Below are 22589 nucleotides of genomic sequence, written 5' to 3'. Positions count from 1 at the left end.
AGAAAACTGCCTGTCTTTAATTGTATTTACCATCTGAGGTGATTCATTTCTAGAAGTAGTGCCGGCAGCCAGGGTTGAATCTTGGCTGAAGTTTGTGTCAGTCTAACCTTCAAGCTTTGAAGCCTCTGCCCTGACTCCAGCTGGTTACATAGGTGGTATGAAACTCTGCACATGCTCAAATATGCTTCTCAAGTTGCAGGGCTGAGCTCTAGCTCAAATCAAGTGCTAAAGCAGGAAGAGGCACCCAGTTCCCTGAGTCCAGGGGTAGTAGTCATGGGAAGGCTTGTTGCTAGCAAAATGCTGAGCTGGAGCTTATGGACTACTCAGTTCCAGTGTCAGAGGGAAGCCGCATGTTTCTTAGTGCTGGATTGCCAAATGCTTGTTAAAAAATAAAATAAAAAAGTCTTGCAGGTCCCATAACCTTATGTTTGCTTTAAATAATGAGATGTTTTAAAAGAACATTGTAGGAACATAGAAGACTTGAACATTATAAAGGGAAAATAGTAGCATTGTGTGAACAAACTGAGAGTTCGTAAAGGAGTTTGGGAAAAGGGGGTGATATAGCCTGCCATTAATACTGATGATGGAGGAGGTGCCAATTTATAGATTGCAGGGGGGCACCAGAACCCCTAGCACCGGCCCTGGCACTTTGTACACTCTAGTATATTATGCTGACTTTACAATAAAATGTAATAAATTAAAAAAAAAGAAGTCTCCACTCATCCATACTTTATCTTGGCCTTTCAGCTTGACATTGAGCTGGGGATGGAATGCATCCAGGGAGAAATTCAACAGGCCAAAAATCTATCCACAATCACTTGCCACAGATGCACTTGATGGATTTTTGACTGGTGCACTGTGACATTATCTACAACATTGTACAAAGTGGGCTGCTAAGAGAATGTGCTATCAATAACATGCAGTTGTGAAGTCTGTAAAGTGTGCCGTTGAGTCGGTGTTGACTCCTGGTGAACACAGAGCCCTGTGGTTGTCTTTGGTAGAATACACAAGGAGTTTACCATTGCCATCTCCCATGCAGTAGGAGATGATGCCTTTCAGCATCCTCCTATATCACTGCTACCCAATATAGGTGTTTCCCATAGTCTGAGAAAACATACCAGCGGGGATTCAAACCGGCAGCCTCTGGCTTGCTAGTCAAGTCATTTCCCCACTACCACATAGTTAGCAGATCTCAAAAGAACTGCACTAGATTCTAGAGGCACTGTCACCCTGGAAACATATTTCCATACCCTCTTTCTTCTGGCAAAACAAACAAGGAACCGTTATTGCTGACACACCATACATCATACAAAGACTCCAGATTTCCTCTTTCTATACTACTGAGAAGCGAGCATTCTCCAAGCACCTGGGTCTAGAGTGAAAATCTATAAAATGCTACAAGAACACAGAGCTAAGCAACAACCAGTACCTGCTGTTCATCACACTAAGGAGCGGGTCTCACGATCAGTGAGACCCAGTTTTTCTGAGTGCACGGTGAGAGTGGGCTAAGCCCGCTCTGCAAGCACACGAGTGGGGAGGGAGCCCTGGGGGGCAGGATCGGCCGCCCACATGATTGCCAGCTCTGTGACAGAGCCGGCGGGGGCTGGGGAGCTCGGGGGCCACGCGGCTCCAGTATGCCCTGCGCAAAAGCTCCAGTAATGAGAGCCAGCGTGGTGTAGTGGTTAGAGTGCTGGACTAGGACCGGGGAGACCTGAGTTCAAATCCCCATTCAGCCATAATACTAGCTGGGTGACTCTGGGCCAGTCACTTGTCTCTCAGCCTAGCCTACTTCACAGGGTTGTTGTGAAAGAGAAACTTAAGTATGTAGTACACCACTCTGGGCTCCTCGGAGGAAGAGCAGGATATAAATGTAATAATAATAATAATAATGCCCTGGAAGCTCCAGTATGCCCTGCACAAGCGTGCAGGGCATACTGGGGAGACCCCTGGAGCCGGCTTTTCGCCTCCCCTCTGGGGGTCTACTTGTGAGTAGCCACAGCATGGCGCCACACCACGGCTACTCACAATCAGATAGCCCGGGTTTGCAGAGCACTCATTTCGCAAACCCGGGCTAAGGGAAGGAGTACTTGAGCAGCTTACCTGCTCTAGAACCACCAGGCTTGCAGCCGAGTCCGGTGGTTCTCATGATCAGCAAAAATTGGGCTAGCAGAGGATAGCCCAATTTTTGCTGATTGTGAGAATAGCCCCTAAGACTGGGAGTAGTGGGGAGAAAGATTGCCCTTCTTAGAAGCTAGGGGAGAAATCAGTGAAATCCTTTGCCTGAAGCAGAATACTCACTGAGATTCCTGATAAAGGAGGCTTGGCTTCTATTCACTCAAAAAATTATGTACCCTCCACTGAATGCAAGGGCAAAGCTATGTATGCTACTTCCTCTGGCTCACAATTGTACAAAAGTGTTAAGACTTGCTACAGTGGAGCAGAGCTCTCCTAGATGATGGGGCTATTTTCCAAACAGTGTCCTCTAAAAGATTGGATGTATTTACAAGTGGTGAGGATAGGAACCTGGGCAGAGGCCATTCTTTACTTCCACAGAAAAGCTCTTGCCCTTCAGGGGAAATTGTGTGTGCACTACAATCTCACTTACCCAAAATGGCCATTGAGTTGCTAGCTTGCATCCAGAAAAATGTGTATTTATCTTTAAAATGCTCCAGTCATGAAGGACTCAGGTTAGCTACAACTGCTCCCACCAATTCCCCTTCCTCGTCCTTTTGTGTGGTCTTTTCCTACACCTGCAGCCACAACACTCAAAAGTATAGACTCATTTGGCAAGACAAGATGCTAGTTATGGAGCTACATGGAAGGCACATTTAACATGGGAAAGATCTGAATAAAGCCAGTAATGAATTGGCTACTATCACAGGCCGAAATAGCTTGCTGACCTTTATTAAGCAGTTTTCTGGGAGAGCTGGTTACATTAATTGTGCAACTGAAGGAGGTGTCAGTGATGCATTCCCTCATAACACACACACTTTCAGTAGCAAGCTTACTCTGTCTGTTCTGGCATCATAATGCTAAGCTAAGAACAAGTTTTGACACTGAATGTAGGTAGGGATGTGCCCAAAGCACAGTTCGAAGCCCAATTTGAGCACTTTTAGGGAAAGGAACATTGGATTTACTGTGAAGGGTTCTTTTTCCCTGTGACTGAGCTCATCAGGCCCATCTCCAGATGTAGATAGTTATTGGGATTGGTTCTTCGTATCTTGGATGGAGCCACATTCCAGAACATAACCACGTTAGTATGTGTCCTCTCTGACTCCTGTGTATTTAAACTGTTGCCTTTCTAGACTGTTTCTCTCTTTCGACATGTGCCGCTCTCTACGCTACAGTCCTGGAACTGGGGATATGGCACCCTCTGGGAACAGGAAACTAGCCTCACATGTTGTGGTCCTGTCTCTCAAGCATGCTCAAAACCCATGCTGATGAGCTCCAGTCATAGGGGAAAAGAACCCTTCATGTTAAGTCCAATGTTCCTTTTCCTCCTGTGCTGGAGCTCATCAGGATGGGACATGCCCAATGCAAAAAAACAAAACAAAACAAAACAAAACTGGGAGGGAAGGATGTATTCAAACTACTTATACGTGGATAGTGCTCCCGAATGTCCCCTGAAGTGTCTACAAGGAGAATATTGGTAGTGATGAATAAGGAGAGAAATGGAGGAGCAGAATGGCTGCTATACCATATCCAAGGAGTGTGTGCTGAGAAGGCTGCTGTGGCCGTGCGCCCTGGGCATAGAGAGATCTGTAATCCTTCTAGAAACAAGTATTGAAGGAGACGAAGGGAGGTCAGATATGTGAAATCCTATAGTGCACCTGATATAGATGCTCAGAGCCCAGCAAATGTGTAAGCCAGGTCTTCCTCTGTAGTGAGGCAGGGAAGGACAAGGTCATAAGACCAGTGGAAGGTGGGGTCAGGTTTAAGTACCATGTAGGCAACTTGGAAATGCAGAGTCCTTATGTATAATAAAGTGTTCAGCCCAGACACTGTGTGTGAAGAAGATAAAATGACAGCCAGGACCTAGTATGACAGAAATTAGAGAGAGGAAGATAAGGGTTTGAATCGCGGCAGGGGAATGGGATTAAAGGCCACATTCAAGTACCCTGATGGTTTAAGAGAACGCCTTCTTTGCTATTTTATTGACTGATTGATTGCTATACTACCCTTCCAAAAATGGCTCAGGGTTGTTTATACAGAGAAATAACAAATAAATAAGATGGATTCCTGTCCCCAAAGGGCTCACAATCTATAAAGAAGCACAAGATAGACACCAGCAACAGTCACTGGAGGTACTGTGCTGGGGGTGGATAGGGCCAGTTACTCTCCCCCTGCTAAATAAAAGAATCACCACATTAAAAGGTGCCTCTTTGCCAAGTTAGCAGGGGCTATGAACCACACCACCCATTGAGATCATCTGGAGAGTTTTGTCTGCAATTGCCACTGGCTCGTCTGGTGGCTACTCAGGTATGGGCTTTCCCCGGTGCAGCCCCGAGGCTTTGGAACACACTTCCTGCTGAAATAGAGCCTCCCATCTCTTACAACATTTAAAAAAGCAATCAAGATGCATTTGTTCACCCAGGCTTTTAATTAGATATTGTTTTAATTGTGTTTTTAACAGTTTTAATGTTTTAAATTTTAAATTGTAATGTTTTAATCTTTTTATCTGTTGCTTTTATTGTTTTGTTGTAAACCACCCAGAGACTTGCATTTTGGGCGGTATACAAATGTGTTAGAGAGATAGATATCCAAGTGCTGGACAATAGGGAGAACCAGTTGGAGGCCCACCAGGAACTGTGGGAATGTTGGACATAACTACTACTGCACTCTGAAACGTTCAGGATCAAGGCCAGAATGAAAAGGTATGGCATTTGAGAGAACTGGAACACAGACCAAAACTCTAGATGGGCGGAGGCAAGGACTTGGGCAACCCCTGTGGCCAGTAGGTTGGTTATTTTCTGTGCATCTAGAGAAGCTGTCCATGTCGTCTGAAGGATCAGATGGTGGATGGATGCTGGGAAGCCAAGATGGAATTTTGTGCAGCTTGCGAGTAGCCCTTGGTGGCGAGGTTCGAGCACTCAACCTCTGGGTGTACAGTTTGAGCCATACTGGGACAGATGGGTGAGCAGCCCCTAAGGGAGAGAATCCCTGTGGAGGGGGAGATGCCAGAGGTGGTGGACTGAGAGGTACACCAGTTGTGAGAACCAGGGCCTCTGGAGCCCATGGACTGCCACTAGGATAAACTCTGCCTGCTATAAGAACACTTCTCCGAGGACCGGGCTCCGCCATTCCGGTTCGTGATCTGGACCTGGTATGTTTGTTCGTGTGTGACTCTGTGGGTATGTTATCTGAACCTATTACCACATGACGGCCCTAGAGGAGAGGCTGGAATTGAATGAGGGCAGGTGGGATGCCCCTAGTTCTAGCCAGTTGGTGTTACTAGGTGGAGACCAAAAACCTCGTGCATACTGGGTTTCATAGTGAGTGCCCCACTCTTTCGCACTGGTGTCCATGGTAACTGCGAGTCTTGGCGGTTCTGTTAGAGGGAAGCCTCTGCTGAGGTTGGGGAGAACCCCCATATTGGGGAGCGGGACACAGTGGGAGGGAACCAAATCTGGTTGTGAGTGGCCACCTAGATGAGAACTTGCAATAGAGCAGGAGTTATTGAAGAGAAGGGAGTGACACCTCAATTAGGGAGTACACTCCATACACAATACTATATCGATGTCCTAGACCTGGGAGAGAAGCCTGAGGTCTGTGGGGCAACAATGTGAAAGAGGCCGGATGAGCACAGAGATGGTGTCCCTTTTTTCTTGGGGGAGCAACATGAAGGACTGAGCAGTATCTAAAGTGCTCCCAGGTGTAGAAGACACAGACTAGCGAAGATGGCCCTTTTCCAGTTGACAATGAATCTGTGAAAGTTCATGCCCACTGGCATTGGACTCACATCTGTCTCTTTCTGGAAGATGGAGGTCTGATCAAGGATTGTGAGGATCAGGATGTGTCTGCTCTACAGGTGGAGGTGTGTTGAGTGTCACACTACCTGCGTGAGTATGTGAGGGACAGATGACAGTCCAAATTGGAGTGCTGTGTACTGGTAATACAGATGTCATACAAGAATCTTAGGAATCTCCTGTGATCCAAACAAATGGAGATATGGGAATAGGCCTCTGAGATGTTCACTGATCCTGTGAATACATTCATGGCGATAGCCACTTATATGGCATGAGGGCCCTTTCTGATGAACTTGTTTATTTTCTCGAGGTCTAGAACCACCTCCAAAGAGTCATCTTCTTTGAGGTGATGAATAAATATGAATAAAATAGAACAAACATCTGTTCACGGCTTTTTAGTGTGAGCTGGAGCTGCCGCTACAACTGTACCTGCTGTAGCGGCAGGAGCAGGGGCTATCTGCATAGATGAGGCCGACCTATCTCATATTGGGAATTGGAGGGCTCTCGCAAGGACAACTGGCTTTACAGCCAGCTGCCGGTCCTCAAAAAAGAAGGGCCCTGCAGGATATTGCTATAATCAGGAGGTGCTCGCTAAGTCACACGGAGTAGGCAGGAATTGTGTTTCTTTTTAGTCAGCTCTGCCTGATCTCTGCAATGTTTTGATTTATTATTATTATTTTAATTTGCAACTATTTTGCAACAGCTGCCTCTACCCCAGCAAGCACCCGATCAGCTGGAGGAATTTCAATTCACATAGGTAAGGCCAAAGTAGGTAGGTAGGACAACTCTTGCAAAGGACTGTTGGAACTGGAAGTTAGCTGCCAGCCCTCTGAAAGGGATCCCTGCAGCAGCTCTTCTGCCTGAGCAGGCTCCATGAGAGTAAAGGAAAACAAAAGCGAAACTAGAAACTGACAGTCGTCTAATTAGGAATGGAAAAATGTTTAGGATTTAGGTTAAAACAAAGTGCTAAGGTAGCTCCCTTCCCACCCTCACATAATCTAAGAAGGGGAGGGGGGAAGGAATAAGAGAAATAAACATTAAAAAATAAAAATAAATAAGAAACTAGACTGTCTTTTTAAAAAAAATTAAATGCTGGAGAGCGTTCACAGCCCTGCTACCTCAAGCAAGACAGGATGGGAACTGGGGCTATGGTGCCCTCTGGCAACAGGAAACTAGCCTCACATGTTTTGGTCCTGTCTCTCGAGCATGCTCAGTGCACAACCCATACTGGTGAGCTCCAGCACATGGGGGGGGGCGGGTTGGAAAGGAACCTTTAAGGCAGAGGAGGTGCTTACTGCTTTCCGCCACCCCTTCCAGCTTCCTGCTGGGGCAGTGCACATCCCCCAAAGCCCCATACACAATCAGCACACAAGGCATCCACACATGCACGTGTGCCATTTGCGTGGTCAGCATGGTGTTGCTGACCACACATATGTGCAGATGCCATGTGCATGCACACGGGGCTTTGGGGGATGTGCACTGCCCAAGCAGGAAGCTGGAAGGGGTGGCGGAAAGCAGGTAAGCACCTGCTCTCCTTTTCCTTAAAAGTTCCCTTCCTAATTTCCCTACAAGTGCTCAAAGCACGCTTCGGGCACATTCCTAAATGTAGGTGAAATGGACAGAGAAGTATAATTAAGCATGAGAAGTACAAAATGGAAGACATCGCCACAATTAAGCAACAGAATAAAAGATTTAGTATACAGCAGACCTGTACAACCTAAGGCCCGAGGGCCAGATCGGGCCTCTGGGTACTTTTTTTTTACCAGCCCCCAGAATGTCCTGTAGCAACATGGCAGCTGGAAACTGCCTTACAATGCCATCCTATGCTTGCTTACTTGGTAATATGTCCCACAGTGTAACCAGTGAAGCTTCATCCCAAGTAAGCATGCCTTGTATTGCAGTCTGAAAGCAAGAGTAATTTAGGGAAAGGAGAGGACTTGGCATTTGTTTGGGGCTGGCATGCACTCCAGTGACCCCTACTGACTGAGCAGGGATAAAGCCTATTTTCTGGCCTTGGTTAAAAATTGTGGGTCCCTTAAACCATGGGCGGGCGGTGGGGGGGGGGGGGAGATCAACAATCAACTAACTGCTCTCTTTGATATTTTAAATAACTGATTTTAATGATTAATGTGCTGAAAATTGACCTTGGCCCCTGCACACCAGGTCATGGTTGGTTGAGGCTCACTGGAGCATTTGAGTCATGCACCCCAGTATACAGTCTACTGCTCAATTTTGGCCATCCTGCATATGTTGGACTACAGCTCCCATAATCCCCAACTATTCACCACTATGGTTGGTGATTATGGGAGTTGTGATCCAGCAGCAGCTCGGGGAGCAAAGTTGTGCAGTTCTGGTCTACTGCATCTGCCACTGTCATTAGAATAAATAGTAGCAAGTTAATTATTATTAATACCTCATTGGACTGGAGTCTTTTTTTAAAAAATAGAGCTTAGGTGTAATAATCCATTCAGAGTAGTTCTCTTCCTTAAAATGTGACATTAGCATGTCCAGAAGACAGTACTTGATTTTCAAGAGTGTCAATTTCAATTTTTATATTCTTTAGGACAGAGAACCCTATAGAACATTCGGGGTTTTTTTGTAAAATTTCCAACTCTAGACATTAAAGAAGCCCACACAAGCCTAAATAAGATGGACAGAAGTCTTCCTGTAGACACAGAGGAGTGTGAAAAACCAACTACAAAAGACACAGAGAAAACAGATTCTATTCCAAGTTATTTTGAGCTCACTGGACCCACTTAAGCATGTGGAGTTGCCTGGCAACTTTCAACATATCCCTTGCTGATTCACTAGTGTCTGGCTGCCAGCATGAAACTTGAGGGATGCTATCGATGTTAATTTAGCCCTCAATTAGAATTGTCAAAACAAACCACTATAAGAGAACAGCAGAAATTAATGCCAGGCATGACACGCCTCACTAAATATTTCCAGTGGAAAGGGAGATTTAGTTTTGTCTGTTGTATTTGAAACTCAAAGGGGCAAGTGTCAAGGAGGAGGATTATGGGACGCTGTGACTTGGGGAGGGGTAGATTGCCTTTCATATGCTCTAAATAGAGAGCACTCTTATAAGCACGGAGTTTGTTCCTTTGGCTGCCCTTTCTTCCATTCCTGACCATGCATGTGCTCACACCGCACACACACTTCCTAAAACCTTCCCAAACATCATGAACCTAAGAGCCAGAAAGCTATTCCCATTTTGATTTTTCCAACCTGGGGATGAACTTTCACTCAGTTTTCAGTATTAAGAACCCTGTTAATAAAAACGAGTACATACAAGATAAGAATTCCCAATTATATTTTTGCACCAGGAGAAACATTGGGAAACAGCTTCTGATCAGCTCACTGTTGCATATATGAAGGAACACACTTCCATGACTGTGCTGACACTGTGTTTTACAATGCTTTTCCTGACGCAAATATCATAACCAGAGTTGGGAAGCGTAATATGAGACATGAATTCAAGCGCTCTCAATTCTTAAGATCGGAGTAGGCATTTACCTTTGCTACATGACTGGATCTAAATATCCCCAAACAGGCAAGCAAAACAGTCCTTCCAGTCAGAGCCCAAAGGACAAAGTTGACAGGACAGTCACCTATGTGTGGTATGTGCTGTTACTACAGGTGGAAGGATTCACTACTAGGCCAGGCCTGTTAACAGGGAAGGAAACAACAGCTTTGGAAACAGAATTATCCCACAGTCGGATTTAGTGTTCCTTCCACATGGGGAGCTTTGTTTTGGGCATTACTGAAGGGTTGCCGAGCAACGGCAGATGGATGCGACACGGTTTATATCTTATTAAAGTTATAAGGTTTCAGGCAATAGACATGCCAGACAAGCACTGGCAGAACACAAGCAGGCTGCACCAAGTAAACACTGCATTGCTTGGGCAGGAGTTCAGAAAGCCGGGTGAAGGGGTAGAGTGAGAGACAGCAGGGAGGGGTGTGGATGTTTTAAACACACACTTCAGCTAAATGGGATTGCTTTCCCTTTAAACTATAAAAGAATGACAAATGATAGCTGCCATGAACCTCCAAATAAAAGCTACTGTAGTTTGTGTCCCCTGGCATAAAATTCTCAAATTGGTCTTTTTGATAGCTCCTAGCAGGCTTTTCCGGTCTCCACCACTCTAGCTGGCCTATTCTCTGCAGTTCCCCATTGTCATCACTAATCTTCCCACCCTGTCTTAGCTCATGCTTGACCTCTCTCCCCCTCTTCTTACAAATAAGGCTTTCCCTGGCTTCTCTCTCTTTAAAAAGGCACCTGTGCCTTTTCCTGACATGGACTGAAAGTATGGAAAAGCTTCGTCTACTTAAATGTTTGTGTATATTAGGCTGCTATTAAAAGGCACAGGAGCAGGACAAATAAAAAATCTGGCTACCTAACGTACCCATAGCCAGCCGAAATGTTTTGGGGGTGCAAAAAAGTGGCAGGCAGCTTATTTGCCCCCTGCCCCATCAGTCTTCAGTACAAGCAACTCAGTGATTTAAAAATTATTTGCTTGCAAACATTCAAGAGAGCAGAGAAAGTTTTAGCGGGGAGGCCAGACCTAGGACGAGCACGCGCACGCGCGCACACACACACACACACACACTCTATGGGTCTGCTACTCACTCACATCCTCCTTATCTGAGAGAAGGGGCCATAACTCAGTGTTTCAGTATATGCTTTGCATGCAAAAAGACCAAGTTTAATAGCTGGCAAGTCAGGTAGCTGGGCTAGGAAAGACCTGTGCCCGAGACTCTGGAAAGTCACTGCCTATACAGATGAAACAATGGCTGCTGATCAGTACAAGGGAGTATAATACTCCTGAAGAGATTGTCACCTGCATTCATTCTTTTCTCTCTCTCATCCTAAAGGGCCTCCTACGTTGCTGAAGTTAGAGCTCAGCAACTGAGCTGTGTGTACTTCGATGGCCCCGGAGTGATTGCCGAGATAACTACATTAGGAATGCCAGCTGTTTGCCAGAGATCTTTACCCCTTACTTACTAAACACTGAGCAGGTTTAACTTTTTTAAAAATCCTTTTGTAATATTCCAACTGAATGTATGTCTGCCAGACAGCGATTAAAAGTCAAAGGTCTTCTCCATCTTTAATTGCTGCATAAGCAGGGATTCTCAGTCCCTGTAGGCGCCCCCCACCCGCCCCGCATTTATTTAAAATATATATAGGCCACCATTCTTTATATGTGGATCATGGCAGCTACAGCATTTTTTTGTGTTAAAACCTACATACAAACTTGCCAAAGTTATCTTTCCCACACAATAGTTTAAGGTTCAGGAGCTCTATCTGCATCTGGTCCTAGTGGGCAAGCTTCCCACCCACTCACTCAGGCAGGGCTGGCCAACATAAAGTTCTCCAGCTCTTGTTGGACTACAGCTCCCATTATGTTGGGAGCTGGAGAGTCTCAGGCTGGCCATTCCAGCACTAAGATACACACACCACCAGATCCTACAGAAGCAGTTTGATCTTGATTATTTCAAAGTGCACACCTAGTGGAGCGCAACAGTACACTTTGTGGGAAGTCAAGTTATACTGCACCCCACACCCAAGCATTTACAAATCCACTTGTTAGCTTACCACTTGTGGCAAGCACCGCAAAGGTCTCCTCCCCAGAGATCTCATTTCCACTGCAATTTTTGAGAAGGTCAGAAACAGCAGGAATCTTTTCTGAGTAGTAGGAGAGAGTTCCCACTGTTTCTTACCATCTCCATATCCAAGTGCAGGTGACAGAAGACCCTCTTCTCTCCTAAGCCCTCTGCTTCTGTGTCACAAAAGGATCCGAGGGAAGGGATGGGATTGACGGGGGCCACAAATAATGGTTGGCTCCTAAATTTGTGGACCCCACCCTGATTACACTGCTTAAGCATCTATTTGTAAGAAAGAAAGTTTTAGACTCACTAAATTGGATACAAAAATAAGTCTGCCCACCTAGAAATAAAGCACTGTCCCATCCAATAGCTGAGCATAATTGCAATGGTGCACAACATATTTATCTCCTTTGGTTCTTCCTCATTCAAAGGCTGGGATCCTAAGCACTCTCACATGAAAGTAAATTTCATTGAAATCAATGGGACTAATGACCACATACATGTGTTCAGGGTTGGAACAAGTCAGTCAGCTCCACATATAAACTGGCTTGCTGTGATAACACAGACCTTTTTTCCCCCCCCCCTCTCCTTTTTTTCCCCCCCCTACCTCTACCCAGGATTGGATCCAAGTAAGAGCATACACAGTTTATAGCAGGGTTAGGCAATCTTGGCTCTCTAACTGTTGTTGAACTACAACTCGTATCAACCCCAGTCAAACTGTCTTGTTGCTAGATAGGATAGGAGTTGTAATTTAACAGCTGGAGCATTCCCAGACAGGGCTTTTAGATTGTTTCTCCACCAGAATGGAGGGTGTGCATTTGTACATCGGCCAGGTTTGCACTCAAGTCCATGTAAGACATTGGGGAGCACTTCACACACAATTCGGGTTTTTCATTGCACTTTAGATCCTATCCCAATTTATATCTGGGGTTTTAAAAAAATCCACCTTTTGTGTCGGTTTTTGGGGGCAAATTCAAATTCACAGTGAAGCCTTACAGTAAACCTGCAGAAAAGCCTGCTGTTTGGGAAAGATCCTGGAGAGCCAAGGCTGACTGTTCTTAGTTTACAGGCTTGGCAGGTCCAGATTGAACAAGGCTCCTGGACCATTACAGGTTGCATGGAAGGGCACATTTCCTCTGATGCAACTTTCCCAGCACAGGGCTAGAGTGACCTGGAAATGTCGTATTTACTGAAGTTCTCCTTTCTATCAGTTTTCTCTTCTTTAGATTCTTGAAAAAGATACAGGAACCCATAAGGTTTGCAGCATGAAAGGTAAAATCCTAAATATACTCACCAAACAATAAGCTCCACTGAACTCCGTGGGACTTGCTCCTGAGTAAGCTTGAATAGGATTGATTTGGGTGTAAAATACAACCTTCCTCTCTCACACACCTACCCCACAGACTTATATAGAGCTTACACAAACTGGACTCTTCCTCTACCTTTTACCTAGGTGTCCATTCTCTCAAGACTACAGTTGTAAAGGCAGGGACTCTGTCTTTATGTTATGTGTGGTACCTATGGACTCTTTAGAATAAAAGCAGTTTGTGATTATTTCTGGCTGCCTTCCCTCACCCCCATCCTCAGCTTCAAAATTCTGTCCGCAGGACACCAGAAAAAGAGGGTAGGATCCTATCAGGAAGAAATATGGGGTAGGACAATTGTGCTTATGATGTCACCCCTCCTGCCATCTGCCTTGGAGCAGCAGCTCAACTCACCCTCTCCACCACCCCAGCCAACTAGAAACAAAAAGACCGACTAGAAACAAAAACATGAGGGCAAGTCAATCCAAGGATGCCCTCCACACATCTGTCCTGTTCCCTAGAGATCTTGAAGCATCTCTGGTGACAAAGGCAGGCATAAACATATATTTAAAATGTTATTCTTACAAAAACTGTTTTTTAAAATAATGGTGGCCCAAGTTTAAGGGTAGGTATTGCAATCATGGCATGGGGCTACTTCATTTCTGAATACCTGTGAATCAATACCTGTCCTAAATGGACCACAGAATACCGATGGGAGGGTTACTGTGTGATTGAAAGCTTAAGAGAGAATATGGATGGAAGTTCACAGAGTGGTAATCCTCCAAGGTAGTTTTCTCCACCCACCCACTCCCAAGTTATCTGGCTACAAAAAGGATAGCAAAAACATTTCTAAAACTTCTTAGAAAGGGTTGTGTATTCCATGTATGTATTACATATGAACAGCAATTAAAACTGGCTATAGCCACCTAATGGTACAGCAGGGGAATGACTTGACTACCAAGCCAAAGGTTGCCAGTTCGAATCCCCGCTGTTGTTTCCCAGTCTATGGGAAACACCTATATCGGGCAGCAGCGATATAGGAAGATGCTGAAAGGCATAGTCTCATACTGCACGGGAGATGGCAGTGGTCAACCCCTCCTGTATTCTACCAAAAACAACCACGGTGCTCTGTGGTCGCCAGGAGTCGACACCGACTTGACGGCACACTTTACTATAGACATTAACATCCTGAAAAACTTATACTTTTTTCAAAAAATTTTTTACTAGTTTAAAAAAAAATGTTTATTGGTTTTCTGAAAACATGGATTACAAACTGAAACGGCATATGAAAACAGAACAAGCTCCCCTCCTGCAGTTCCATGATTCACAAGGCTTACAAATGTAAGCTAGTGGATAGCATTAAGTTATATTTTACCATTACGAATATCTTCATAAGTGAAGCAACAAGAAAACCAGGGGCGTAGCTATAATTGAGCGAAAGGGTTCAAAGAACACGGGCCCCCAGCTCCTGAGGGTCCTCGAGCTCCACCCCTCCCTATTTCATTCAATGTCTCCCTCACTCTGGCGCCAGAGAGAAGGATGAACATGGGCCCTCTCTCCCCTAGCTACACCCCTGCCAGATACATGTTTAGGGCCACTCTGCATACAAGGAGAAGTGAGCAATGCAGAAGATTTCTAGTGGCCAGGAGACAAGGCTTCATGAGCACCCCCAAGATTCGCAGAAGAGGAATAAGTTATGCAAATCTGCACTCTTGCTAGGTTTTTCCAGCTGGAAAATTCAACTTTTCCTGCTACTGAATCTACATTACTTTGGCACAGAACTTTTTTTTTGTTTTGTTTTGTTTTTAGATATAAGCATGATGTTGACATTAGGTTGGCTACTGTTTCAAAAGTATTTTACATGCAGATATGTGGAGTGTTTGTATGTAGGCTATTTAATAACATTTATTAAGAGTATGATTCTATGACCTAGAACACAGAAGAACTTACTTCTGAGTAAACATACACATGGCCATCCTGTACAAGGACTAGTCTACCTTGCCCAGAGGATGTGGTGCCTACACCCTTACATGAACAAAGACAGGATACAGCTGCAGCACCTTCTGCCACAGTCCTTCAATAGGCTGCCAACCCCACCATTGGAACATTTCAAGTACAGGCACTTTTCCTCACTGCAGATTCAGGCTAGCATTATTACTTGGTTAAATTTCCGTTGATCATGCACCTCTTAAATGCACTAGGGATGTGCCAAAACATGATTTGGCATCTGCATCATGGACACATCGCTTTAAAACCCAAGGGCTTACACAGCCCCTTTAAAGCCAAGGAGAGCAGGTCCATATCTGCTCCTCCTCCAACTGCTGCCATTGCCATAATCCCGATGCTCCCCCCAGCTATGCCCACTTTCCGCAGGGGTCTCTCAGCTGCCCCCACGTACCGGCGTAGTACAGGGACAGTTGGGGGATGACACATGGGCATAGCTGGGGGGAGCATCGGGATTACGGCAATGGCGGCATATACTGAGTCAGACCACAGGTCCACCCAGCTCAGTATTGTCCACACAGACTGGCAGTGGCTTCTCCAAGGCTGCAGGCAGGAATCTCTCTCAGCCCTATCCTGGAGCTGCTAGGGAGGGAACTTGGAACCTTCTCCTCTTCTCAGAGCAGCTCAATCCACTGTGGGGAATATCTTACAGTGTTCACACGTGGTCTCCCATTTAAATGCAACCAGGACAGACCCTGCTTAACTAGGGGGACAAGTCATGCTTGCTACCATAAGACCAGCTCTCCTCTCTATCAGTGGATAGGTTGTTGGACATGAACCGAGGAGACCTGGCTTGCAATCCCTATTTGAGCCAGGAAACATACTGGCTGGCATAAGCAAAGCACTCTCCCTCAGCCTAACCTACCTCACAGGTCTGTTGCGAGGATAAGATGTACGGATAGCCCCATGTATGTGGCATTGAGCTCTTTTGTGTGGGGGGGGGGGGGGAGGGTTCATATGAAAAACAAATCTTGCAGCAGTGATCTCCACCTCTGATCTTCCGTAATCATCCTGTTTCCTAAAGGGGCTAATTAACTGAGCACCCAAAATCTCAAAAGGCATTTTGCCTATGCTGAAACTAACCCCAAGACACATGGCTTTCAAGTCCTCTCTTCTGCTCTAAACCTGCAACAAAACTGTCCAATAGGCAATGCAAAATTGCTTTCCTTCCCTGCTCTCCCAACTGCCAAACAAATCTTCAAAGAGCTTGGAACTTCTTGATGTTATATGCTTAAAACTCTGATCCTAAACATTCTCTGCATGTGAATACCTTTCATTGAAGTCAACAGAACTTAAACCCAGGTTTCAGGATTGTAGACTATGGCTAATGTCAACTGAAGGCATGGGCAAATATTCCTTTGAATCTAATGAAACAGGAACAAACCAAGTCTAGTGGGGTTCAGTCAATTTAGTGGGCATATCATGAATAAAGGGTTATCCCTGCTATCTGGGTAAAGAGGTCCTTTTAAAAGTGGTGACTCTTAAATTTAGCAGAGTGTAGCAGCTGTCCCTATTTAGCCCAGCATAAATGCCCTTCCCAGTAGATGTTGCTGATGTCTCCCTTGGTTTCTATTTGGACTGTGAGCCCCTTTGAGACAAGACACCATCTTATTCTTTTTATTACTTTGATAACTTTTTTGTTGAAAAGTAGTATATAAACACACCACAGTGTGTGTAAATTTACAAAATTGACTGGCACAAGATGCGATGGCTAATATTTTAGATGATTTTAAAAAGAATTAGCCAAGTTCATAGATGGCAGACTTCTCAACAACAGCAGAATAAACTATGCAAGAATAAGCAAAACATGCAAGTGTTAGATTTGCATAATGTATTCAGATTAAAGTGTTCACCTGTGAATCTCTTATCATACACATAACTATAAAATATGGCATCAACAGTACTAAGCAACTTACTTGGCATACTATTTTGCTTTATATTATTTATCTGGCATATTTTATTTCTAATTGTGAGATCCTTTGAAAGCCAAGCTCAAAATAAGAGTCTTGAGCAAGTCTTTGAGAGCATCGTGTATATCAAGTATTTTGATCCTAATAAAGCAATCTTGAAAATCTCCCCAAATACAGTAATGGTTGTTGGGCATTTCTGCCTAGATTCTTCCCCCTTTAGATTTTCATCTCTGCCAATTGCCATTAATTGTTATCTAAAGTCAGAAACTTTGTCATGTTTGTAAGCCACAAAGCAAAAAGGAAAGGAATCCATTTCCAAGATTCCCCCCCCCCCATAATTGCATTTTGAATCTTTGATCCAAAAACAAAAAAGACTAACTACCAAAACAAAAAAACAAAATAAAACAAGACATTTCTAGCAAGCTCTAGAGAGATTTTGCTTCTGCATAAGAAACCACCACAGAGTCAATGAAAAGTTTGACCCTTACTAAAAGGTAATAGGAGAAAACAGAGGAGCCATTCACACAACCTACCAGGTGGGCAAAAGGCTTCCCAAGCCTTTCCTTTCCCCTCCAGATGATTGTTTGTTGATTGATGGGAGTGCAAGCATGCTTTCACATGATCAAACCTGCTCTGTGCAGCGCAGGGCAGGGCAGATCACTTTCAGGCTAGAACTCATTGTCCCAGCCTCCAAGAATCCCAGCAGTGCCCAAGGGGTATTCCCCATGGGACAGGAGCTCCAGGCGCCTGTCTGCGTCAGAGTGAGCTGCAAACAGCTCACACCGAAACATGATCCCAGAACCAAGGTGAAGGACGTATCTGTGCCTTTAACCTTGGCTAAGAGGCAGGCTGTGGTGCTGGATTTAGCACTGCAGCACCTCTGGGATCCACATGGATCCCAGGCTTGGCTGCTCGTGAGAACAGCCTGAGAATCGGCAATTAAAATGGTCCATTTCAGACATTACAAACCATTGGATGATGGCTTGATCCTGGTTTTCACAAATGATGGTTTGATGCATTTGGACCCAATAGCAAACTATGGTTTGCTACAAATTACAAGTAGACTAGCTGAACCCACACAGAGCATCTGTGCGGTAGTTTACTGACTTTTAGGGGTTTAGTTGGGAGAATTTGATTGGTTGGTTGTTTCTTCTACACTCCCCCACCTCCTGCCCCAGTCTCTCTTCCTTCCAGTTCAGACTTGCCATGTCTGAACTGGGCCTATATCTCTGACCAGCATTTCCATGTCAGTTGCAGAAACCATTACTACTATGCTGGTCTACTGGCTACTTGAAAACCAAAATACTGTGAACACAATCAGCCACAAAACATATTTGCCCTTGTGCTTTATGAGCACCTGTGTTGCTTCTCAACAGCTTTGTCTAGTGCCATGCTCTATTAGAGGAAAGATTTTAGAATAGAACTCCTGAACACACCATCTTTGTTCATGAAAGAAAGCAGACGCCTTTCTACATCCATTTAGAGATTGAACCTACACACTCATCCTGGGATTGTTGCGGGGCATGGGGAAAGGACATAGGCTAACACGCTGACTCAAGTCTAGTAGTCCTTTAGAGCAACTCTCAAGTAGTAAAGGTAAAGTGTGCCATCAAGTTGATTTCGACTCCTGGTGCCCACAGAACCCTGTGGTTTTCTTTGGTAGAATATAGGAGGGGTTTACCATTGCCTCCTCCCTCACAGTACGAGATGATGCCTTTCAGCATCTTCCTATATCGCTGTTGCCCAATAAAGGTGTTTCCCATAGCTGAGGAAACATACCATTGGAGATTCTAACCAGCAACCTCTGGCTTGCTAGTCAAGCATTTCCCCACTGCACCATGAGTAATTTAGTCAGGTTGCCAGCCATATACTGGAAAACCCAGGTAGGGCTCCTTGTAGCTGTCTCCCTTTCCTTTCTGAATTGCAAGAGGCATTTGACAATCATCAACCAGGGATTAATTCTGCAATGGTCTATCATTCCCCAGCTCTACACATTACTGCTGCCTCATGTAGCATCATATGACTAATGTTATGTTTATTCTCTGGTTAAAAAGCAGTATCAGATTTCTGCACCAAGGCAGTCTAGATTCTTTTTCTAAAAAGAAATTAGCTTTGCAACTTGTACAAAGTATGCAAATGGAGCATATTTGCATACCTTTGCTTATTTGCCTTACTTCTGCCCCTACCAGTCACGGGAAGAAGGGTCAGAAGCCCAACTCTGATCATGGAAACCCTATTCCACACGCCACTTCCTCTTCTAGTTTCTGAGATTTCACTAGTCATTGCCCATGTTTGGAAAATATCTTCACAACCATGAAGAGCTATACACTTTTCCTCTCCATTTGTTAAGAGATTTTCAGGATGTTGAGCTCAGATTCTCTGTGCACTCATATTCCAGGCTTGGTTGTGTAGCAGTTGAGTACATATGATTCTGCAGTTACTCTCAAAGTCCTCAGTTCTTCTGTGTTTGGACCAGACTAACAAGTTTTTCCACACCAAAGGGATCCCTCAGAACTGAACTGTAGCCACTACAGCAATTGCCATCCTCAAAGCAGGGGGCATGTCCCTCTTTGAGCATCTTTATATGGGTTGTGCTGTTCCAGTGTTCTTAACATTCAGGAACTATTCTCTGTAGCTCCTGCCTGAAGCATTAGTAAAGCAGATTGGAAGGAAGGAGTGCCTTTTCTCACACACTCACTCCCCCCCCCCCACATCCAGGCAGGGGTGATGTCACTGTCAGCCAATTGCAAAGGGCCGTGTGCACACATGCAAGGGGAGGGGGAGATGAGGACTCCACAGATGGCTCCAGCTGGGCCTAGCATTTGATTAATCGCCTGAATTACCCTCACTTTGCTACAAAATAAAAAAAGGAGGAGAGGGAAGGCAAGAACAAACAGTAAAAAGCAATCCACAAATAGAGAGCCTGCAGGAGGGCCCATTGTTCAAGGACAGTTGCTGAACCTAATAGACTGTACCTGGTTCTTTGAAAAAGGGGGAAGGCATTTGGCACTTCAAGAAAGAATAGGGCCCGTGTGTCACAGGACTAAAATCCTGGCTTCTTGGTCTTCTGTTGCCTAAGGTGGAAGCTCAGGAGGAGCAAAGCTTTAAATGCTCGTTCGGGGGGGGGGGGGGGGCGTGGTGGAGAGAGAGACACAGACCTAGACCGACCTACAGTTGCCAGTGAATGGACCTTGCTCTTGTGTTCAATATGCAGAAGTTTAGCAGATGAAGCTTTTCCTGTCATGAAGAAAGTGTGATGAGAACAGCTTCAACTGTATAACTTCTGCATAAAAGACTGCTGTTAAAGGCAAAGCAGCATGGCCAACAAGGAAACTGGCCACACTAAGCCCAGTCAATATATACTTGCAAGAAAGTTCTATTGAGTTCAATGGTATTTGCTCCCAGATAAGTATGTGTACAGTGAGTTCCCTTGAGCCTGGCAGAGAGTTCTGTTTAGACCAAAACCTTACATTGTATTTTGTCTCCCTCTTTCCTTTCACCCGTCTTTTTTAGCGAAAGAACCCATTTTCCTTCATGCTAGTCCCATGCCTGCCAGCCAATCTGCCATTGCTTTAGGACATGTCCAGAGAGCATTTCCAATTCCTGGTATTAGAGCTATTCTATCTCTTTCAGCTCTCATAGTCCAGCTGCACAGCCTACTTCAACCACCAATGCTGGTCAGCTTTGTTGCAAGCAGCAACAGATGCCCCTTTTTCTTAGGCATTTTCTTCACTCCCTCTCAACTGTAAAATACAGTACCAAATGGAGAGCACAGAGAGCTGCCATCTGTATCTGCTCTGCTGCATTTAGAAGAAACTTGAACTGTGGGGACATTTCTCCCACTTTGACCTACAGAGTCTCACTGAAATGAAGAAGGGAGAACTGAAGGCAATGCTGAGCTTTGTAATTTTTCCTAGAGGCAAGTATATTATACCACCAGTGTGGTGTAGTGATTAGAGTGCTGGACTAGGACCAGAGAGACCAGAGTTCAAATCCCCATTCAGCCGTGATACTTGCTGGGTGACTCTGGGCCAGTCACTTCTTTCTCAGCCTAACCTACTTCACAGGGTTGTTGTGAGGAGACTTAAGTACGTAGTACACTGTAGTAACGTAGTTGTGAGGAGACTTAAGTACGTAGTACACTGCCCAGGGTTCCTTGGAGGAAGAGCGGGATATAAATGTAAATAATAAATTTTTATGAGTTAGTAGCACCCTAGGGTTCCTTGGGGTGCCCTGTCTTATGCATTCTACACTTGTAATCAAGGAGGGTTATAGGAGAATCCTAGAGAGTATGATCTGAAAGGGTTAGAGAGGCTGTGAGCAGAGAAAGGCAGAGAAACCTCTGCATAGGAGTGTTCACAGAAGAGAGAAATAATTCGGGACTGTACTGGATGGGCTTCAGGTTCCAGAACAAGAAAGGGGAAGATATATGAAAAGTTCTTCTCTCCCCCTTCAAAAAACTGTCAACCAGATTTCCTCAACTGAAAACAGACAAATGGGAGTTATACTACCTTTCTTCCATCCCCCCTTTGTAAGGGGAAAGGATCGAGAAAGGCAGCTCATCAGTAGCACTCTCCTGCTTCTCCCTCACCTCTGCATACAATTATTTTCATTGACATAAATCCTACTTCAAAGGATTATTCCTGTTAACCCGTAGCTTCAGAGAACAGATTATGCATCAGGCAGTGAGTTCAGAGAGACACAGAACGAGGGTGGATGAATGATCAGAGGAAGCACTGCCTGTATACAGACATACGTACAGCAGTTTTGCATAACCCATGAATGAATAGAACAACCAGAACTGCACACGTTATTTAAAATGTGGGCAGGCCATGGGATTTGTATTATAATCATTTTTTTCCAGTAATTCCACAACACAGAACGTGCAGTTTTTATAGCTTCAAATGAACAAAACTGAATCTATCAACACCACTCTTCGGTTTCCACATTTAAGGCAAATTTAGATGTCCCCAAACATGCGTGATGTTAGTGCTTTGGTAGCAGTGGAGAAGGAAACCAGAACACACACTCAGTTTCATCTGCCATTTTTTGATGCAGCACATAGTCTGAACAGCTCTGAAAAGATCTCTTAGTGAGATTCCTCCCCCTTCTGATTAATGATGTCATCTGCAAACCTGATTAATTCAGTATTCATCCCAATTCCAGATAATTTATGAACAAATTAAAACAGCATCAGTTCCACTATAGCTTCTTGAGAGACCCGTTGGTTTCTTCCTTTCACTACCTACATTTTCCTGCTCACCTCAATTTCTTTCCCAATAACCAGTTACAGGTCCACAACAGGGATTTTGTCTGGATCTAAACTGGCTATGGGACAACAATCCATTCCATGACACCTCTGTGGAAAGTAAAGATTCACTATGTTGGAAAAAAACAAAAAGTAGGCTCCACTAGTTTTACGAAGAACTTCTTGTTTATACAATGCAGTAGGTGCAGGGGAGGAAGAGGGGTTCCTTAAGCCTTCCCAACCATGCTCTTATCTCTCCATCCCCCCTAGGAGTGAAGGCAGATGGGGGAAAGGTGCAAATTTTCAGCAGAAAAATGGCTGAAAGGTTAAGCGTTAAGAAGCTCCTCCCTACTTCATACATATATACACAACATCCTTCCGCTTCAGATTTCAGTGGCTGCATTGTGGGTAAAGTCTCTAAAAAGAACCAACAACAAGATGCAGTTCTGTCCTAATCAGGGCCATCCTTAACAAGCCTTGGCAGGGTGTGGGATCCCCTTCTGGCCAATTTTAATCGCAGCAGCTAGTGCACAGGGCCCCTCCAAAGCAT

The 22589-nt window shown here is 44.8% G+C and overlaps 1 protein-coding gene across 8 annotated transcripts in view; it reads right to left on the bottom strand.

Annotated features, from left to right (window-relative positions):
• The window catches only part of DUSP8 (dual specificity phosphatase 8), a 143176-nt gene that overhangs the window by 87211 nt on the left and 33376 nt on the right, over positions 1-22589 (bottom strand). The gene's annotated exons all lie outside the window — the stretch shown is intronic.

Source organism: Hemicordylus capensis, chromosome 1 (assembly GCF_027244095.1).
Source record: "Hemicordylus capensis ecotype Gifberg chromosome 1, rHemCap1.1.pri, whole genome shotgun sequence".
In the NCBI taxonomy this organism is placed as follows: Eukaryota; Metazoa; Chordata; class Lepidosauria; order Squamata; family Cordylidae; genus Hemicordylus; species Hemicordylus capensis.
The sequence above is the reverse complement of the archived record's forward strand: the minus strand, read 5'-3'. Positions and strand labels throughout refer to the sequence as shown.